The sequence below is a fragment of the Lepidochelys kempii genome, chromosome 3, assembly GCF_965140265.1.
Source record: "Lepidochelys kempii isolate rLepKem1 chromosome 3, rLepKem1.hap2, whole genome shotgun sequence".
Taxonomy (NCBI): domain Eukaryota; kingdom Metazoa; phylum Chordata; order Testudines; family Cheloniidae; genus Lepidochelys; species Lepidochelys kempii.
Window position 1 is genome coordinate 72900268 of NC_133258.1, and position 6016 is coordinate 72906283.

Here is a 6016-nt window from a genome sequence, read left to right on the forward strand (position 1 = left end):
CTCCTGATTTAGGACCTTATCTAACAAAGCACTGTGGACTCCATTCAGCAAAAAACCTAAGTACAGTTTTAAGCCCTGTTGACTCCAAAAGAGACTCAAGCATGTGCTTAAAGTTAAGTGCATTCTTAACTGACTTCAATGAGCCTATTCACATGCTTGTATTTAACCATATACTCAAGCGCTTTGCTGGATCAGGATCTTATCCTATTGCAGATTGTTAGTTACTATTAAGACTAACAGTCATGGCTGTGTTTTAATTTGACTGATTTTAAATAATACGAGTTTTTGGTAGGATGAATGCAAAGAGAGCAGGTAGGTTTCACAGAAAGTAGTTATTTCAGCATTATCTTTCATGGCTTACATAGCCAAATAGCCTGTTGACTCCAACTGGAGTTTTAGCTAAGCAGGGAATTCAGGACTGGATGACTGTTGTATGACTAAAAGAAGAGGAGGACTGTTGTATGACTGTTACTGATAAATAGACTTCTTATTTGTGTTGGAACAAACAGTTCCAGAGCTAATTCCTGATTCTAGCTTTAGAAAAATCAGCATGAAAAGGCAAAAAGAAAAGGAGTACTTGTGGCACCTTAGAGACTAACCAATTTATTTGAGCATAAGCTTCCGATGAAGTGAGCTGTAGCTCACGAAAGCTTATGCTCAAATAAATTGGTTAGTCTCTAAGGTGCCACAAGTACTCCTTTTCTTTTTGCGAATAGACTAACACAGCTGTTACTCTGAAACCTGTCATGAAAAGGCAGTTTGTTAGATGTGTTTGTAAGAGCTATAGAAATGCCTGTAAATGGATTAAATAATTATATTCAGTGATGGTTTGAGTTTATGGTATAATTGCCACAGAATGACGCATGTTATAATGCTCTTGGAAATATTGGAACCCCATTAGTAAGGCCCTACTGAATTGCGGGATGATTGTCAAGTAATTGTGGCTGAGTTGCGGACAAGACATGGAAAATGGGGGGAAAAGTAATAGATCTTTATTAATTGTGGTAATTTAGAAAAGCCAGAGAAGACCTATTTGTTTAAGAAAAAATTGTTGGGACAATAGAAACACTCAGTACTATGTTATGCCTGCTAATTTTTTTTTTTTTGTTGTTGTTCTGACAACTGGTTGACAACCTCCAGTACATTATATGGTGACCTCAGTCCAGTTCCTACTGCATCCATGGCCGTGTCACAACAATCTTCATACAATTAGCACAATTAATCTAAGAAACCAAGGACTGAATGGAGTCTCCCCTAGCGCTTTTTCTCCAGATCAGAGCACAGAGTCATTAGAAAGATGGTGTAATTTGCATTGCTTCTACCTATGACTGTTTTATGATTAAATAGAGCATTTCAGTCTCCAGTGTAGCCAATCCAGTACTAGTATTTATAAAGTATGGTGCCAGTCCACACATTAAGTGTCCATCATTATTGGAATTATTCATTACTTTTCTAATATTTCTAAATAATTAATAAGTTTACACTTTATTTGTTGTCATTTGGTAGTCAAAATATGTACTTGTTATTCTTTCCATGAATCCAACCCCATGGAAAGTGACCTGGGTGAAATCCTGTCCCCATTGAAGTCAATGGGAGTTTGGCTATTTATTTAGTGGAGCTCAGATTTCACTTCTGGGATTTAGGTTTAATCTCAAATACATGGGCATGCCAAATAGCAGAATTTTAAAGATATATGGGTTAACCAGCACTTGCACATCTGAAGTTAGGATAAAGTTCTAAGTGATTCTGGAGACCATATTCAGCCAACCACTTTGGCAGTCAGTATTTGGAGAACATGCTGTATAGTCACTGTCCTCTGACAGTGGATGAAATCAGCAGTCAGACATGGTCTATTCTATATATTGCTGAGTGAATAAATTACCCTAGCGTCTATGATTTTTTTTTTACTGCTATGTTTTAATCACTCAAGCATTACAGGTAGGGAAAGGAAAGGTTAATTCCTTTGGAGTAATTTAATTATTTAAAGATGCAGTAAAAAGAGTGACAGCAACAAAGGGAGATGTTTTCTATCTAAACAAAAGTCCTAATGTGCCAAACAGTTTCCAGTGACTGAGCAGAAGGGTTAAAAATTCAGAAGTTTTTAATAGGATTTGCAAAACCTTGTATTAACATATTGTATTTTGCACTTTTATATATGTATAAAATTGAAAACAGATGCCAAATGTACAGTTCGTAAAATAATATTTTTCTGATCTAAGGATGTCATCACATTATGGTTCTGACTGTGTCAATGTAAACTGTGAAAATGTGATGTACCATCACAACACTGCCCAGCAAGGACCATTCTTAGCATACAGATTAGTGACTTGCATTTTTATATAAACCATATTCATAAATCAGAAATCACTTTTCTACTTGTTTTTTGTAGAATATTTTTCCATGTTTACAACAACACAACTGTTACTTTATATCAAACATCAGTTTTGCTTTAAAATATTATTTTTAATAGTTAGACAGATGTCTTAAAAAGGCCAGAGGCTGAAATCTGTAGAAAAAGTGCTTCTAAAATCCAAAACAATTCATTTGACAAACTACAGTGCAGTTAAAATCTAAAATGTCTTGTCTAATAATAAATGATACAACAAGTAAAGAAAGCCAGTTCTTTACCAACATAAATGTGGGAATGTTAAAATTGTAAGGAAAAATGCTTGACAATTATTAACTCAATCCTCTGTCTTTTTATGTAGCTTGGAGAATCCACTACTTTGTACTATAGTTGAATATCCCAGATATTCAAACAATTTGATGACAGGTCATAGGATTTACCTCCAAAATATTATTGACAAGAATTATGAGAAATAAGCTACCATTATTTGTGTGATTTAAAGCTCTGATCCTTCATTAGGACATATCCGCATGGGACCCTGCACCCATATACTAGTAGTAGAAGATTAAAGGACTCTGTACGGTTGCAGGGCTCTGAGCTTACAGACCCTGATGCAAGATTGGGCCAAAGTCCAGTTCCTGTCTATTTGAGCTTACATGCATAACATTGAATGGGAACTGATTTGGACCCTTGCTTTGTGATCCCAGATAATTGTGTTCCTTTTGTCGAATAATGATCTATTATATGTATATATATATATAAATAAAATTGTGATAATTGAAGAGGAACTTCAGTAAAAATAATAATCCTGAGATGCAGACATTTTTTAAGAAGCCCTGACAGAAAGAAGGCCTTTTAAAATGTGTTTTATGTTTAATAATTACTAACTGAAGTACCTTTATTTTCCCCAAAGGTTATATCTTAAATGGCGCTAGATATTTCATGATTGGGATTTTACCAAAACGTATCACTTTGTTGCCCTTAGACTATAGTTTCATTCTGAAATGACTGTGAAAAATGTAGAGGCTGATGGTTTTTCAGAATTGTTTTTAATTTGCTGTATTGTTATAATTTTCTTTTGATTATCTGTAATTATGTTTATAATTTTATACACCATTTGACTGCAATCTGAAGAGATCTACTGTCTGAAACTACAAGCAACTGTAACCATATCAAGGACATCATCATTATGTGAAATCATTCTAGTGGAAGTTTGTTTTCTACATGGTTAACAAGCAACTCATGGCTTATTTATTTAGCACTGGAATTCACCCCAAAGGATAAACACTGGATATGTAAATAAGTGCTCTATATATGCCTAACAAATTGTAATAGGTATATTAAAAATAAAAAGAAACATTCTAAGTCTATTATAGTTCTTGATTATTTTTGATGTCTGTTTTCTCTGTTTTTATTCTTGTAAGTTTTCTCCTCAAAGGCCTGATCCAAAGACCACTGAAATCAATGGGAGTTTTTTCATTGTCTCCAACATTGGATCAGGGCCAATAAACACTTCTTCTGTTGTTTGTCTATCCATTACGGGTAGAGTTTTCAGAAGCGGTCAACGTTGGCCTAAACTGTCCTTGACTGCAATGGAAGCAGACTTCATCCAGTGCTGAGAACCACAGGTGCCAGCTCCACAGGTCCTCCAAAAAAAATAGTGAGTGCTCAGCACCTACCCGCCCCTCCATCAGCTTCTCCCACCAGTGGTGCAGGAACAATTTGTAGAGTGAGGGGTGCTGAGAGCCACTGAACCAAACTGTAAACCCTGGATCTGATGGCAACCACTTCAAGCCAGGGCATGTGGGAGCACCAGCATCACCGGTCGTCCCAGCACCTATGCCTCTTACTCCCCCCCGTGCCTCTGGCCTGCTGGCAGCCCTGCCAATTGGCTCCTCCCATCTCTCCCAGCACCTCCTGCCCACCACAGATCAGCTGTTCAGCAGCATGCAGGAGGCACTGGGAGGGAGGGGGCGGGAAGAGGCAGGGCAGGGCCGGGCCTAGGCTGAGAATGTTTGGAAATCCAAACCAAAAGTTATTGTTTAAAATATATTTTTAAACAATAGCTTTTAGTGTTATAAATATCTCCATAGATCATACATTTGAAAACAATAAGGGTGAAATTCCTCCCAGCCTTATCCATACAAGTAGTCCCTCTGAACACACGCACATGAGTAAAACAAGTAGCATTTGTCCCTGAAACAATAGGGAGCACCTGTTACAATGTGTTCTGCTGTACCTTGTTTGTGGTCAGTGCACAATTCCCAGAGGATGTGAATCTGTTATGGGCCCCAGTGCTAGAGGCTGGCTCTTTAGCTCAGACTATAGAGAGTCATTTTTTTAAACTCAGTAGCCCTGATTCAGTCCCCTATGTTAGCCAAAATTGTGCTGTCTGACTGTGCTTTTTCCAGGCATGTCTCATAAATGAGATTCTGCATATGCTTAAAAGAGATGTAAGAAGCAAAAATGACTTTAAAAAAAAATATCTTCAAAGAGCAAAATGTCAGGTATTGGTTAACTACTGCTCCAGTTATATCTGTGACAAATATCTTGGTATGCTGTCACATGTGACTTGGTTACCATTCAACAGGACACCTCTGTGTTTGAGGTGTTTCAGCAGAGTTCTGCGTTCACAAGGCAGGCACACTCCCTCACAGCAGTTTCCAATGGCACCCAAGGGGCTGGACAAATGCCCTTCCCTTTCTCAGTGGTGAGAGTTTTGGCTGGACCAGAAGGGGGGTGGCCAACTCCTGGGAGAGGGGTAAGCTCATGCCCAGACATTTTGGAGCTGAGCCCTGCCTTGTCCCTCATGATACACATGGGAGCATGACTAGAGGAGGAGAAGAGTCTTGTCTAACTCCCATAAACTATCCATGTAGGGATTAGAGGAACCAGTTGGCTATTTTGTTCCCCCTTCTTTCTATTTACAGCCTTCCCAGGCATCTGGGGGTTATCTTGCTGCTATTGATGTCCTGCTCTGCCTCCCTGTAGGTGGGCTGTGTTTCTAGCGTACTGTGCATTTGACAGGTCTCTGTTTGGGATCATGAAGGAATTTTTTCCTATGGGGATAAATTGGCCAGGGATTTGGAGGGTTGTATTTTGCAAGCACAGTTTAGGTAAGGAGTAAGAACAGGGATTTAATGCTGGGCAAAATATAGTAATGTTGAGTTTGTCAAAATTTGTGCTGTCCAGTGTGACTAGAGGACAACAGGGACAGCTTCCAGAGGTAAAGGAGACTGGGGATTTTTCTGGTGGACTTTTTCTCTGTAAGGAGACAGGAAAACCTGATAATTTTGCATATTGAGTTACTTGTTAGCCTTTTTACTGGAAGCGGAGGGAGGAGAACTAGGGTAAGGTGAGAGGATTCAGAAATAAGCCGAGTCTCAGGGTAAACCAAAGAGGGTTTACTTCAAGTTATTGGTTATAGCGTGGGAGCCCTGTACTGGACCCAATTAAATGCCTGGCCTAGGAGAGGGTGGGTGGATAACATCCCTCCCCCCAGTGTTAAGTTAATAAAGCTGTGGCCTCCTGCATAAATCCATCCCTGCATCTGTCAGTCATTCACCTGCATGTCCTGACCAACCTCCAGACAAAGGAAGAGGAAGAAGATTCTCTTCAGAATGTCATCAGAATTCCCAATATGAAGACTGAGAAGTAGGTTAGTGAGTA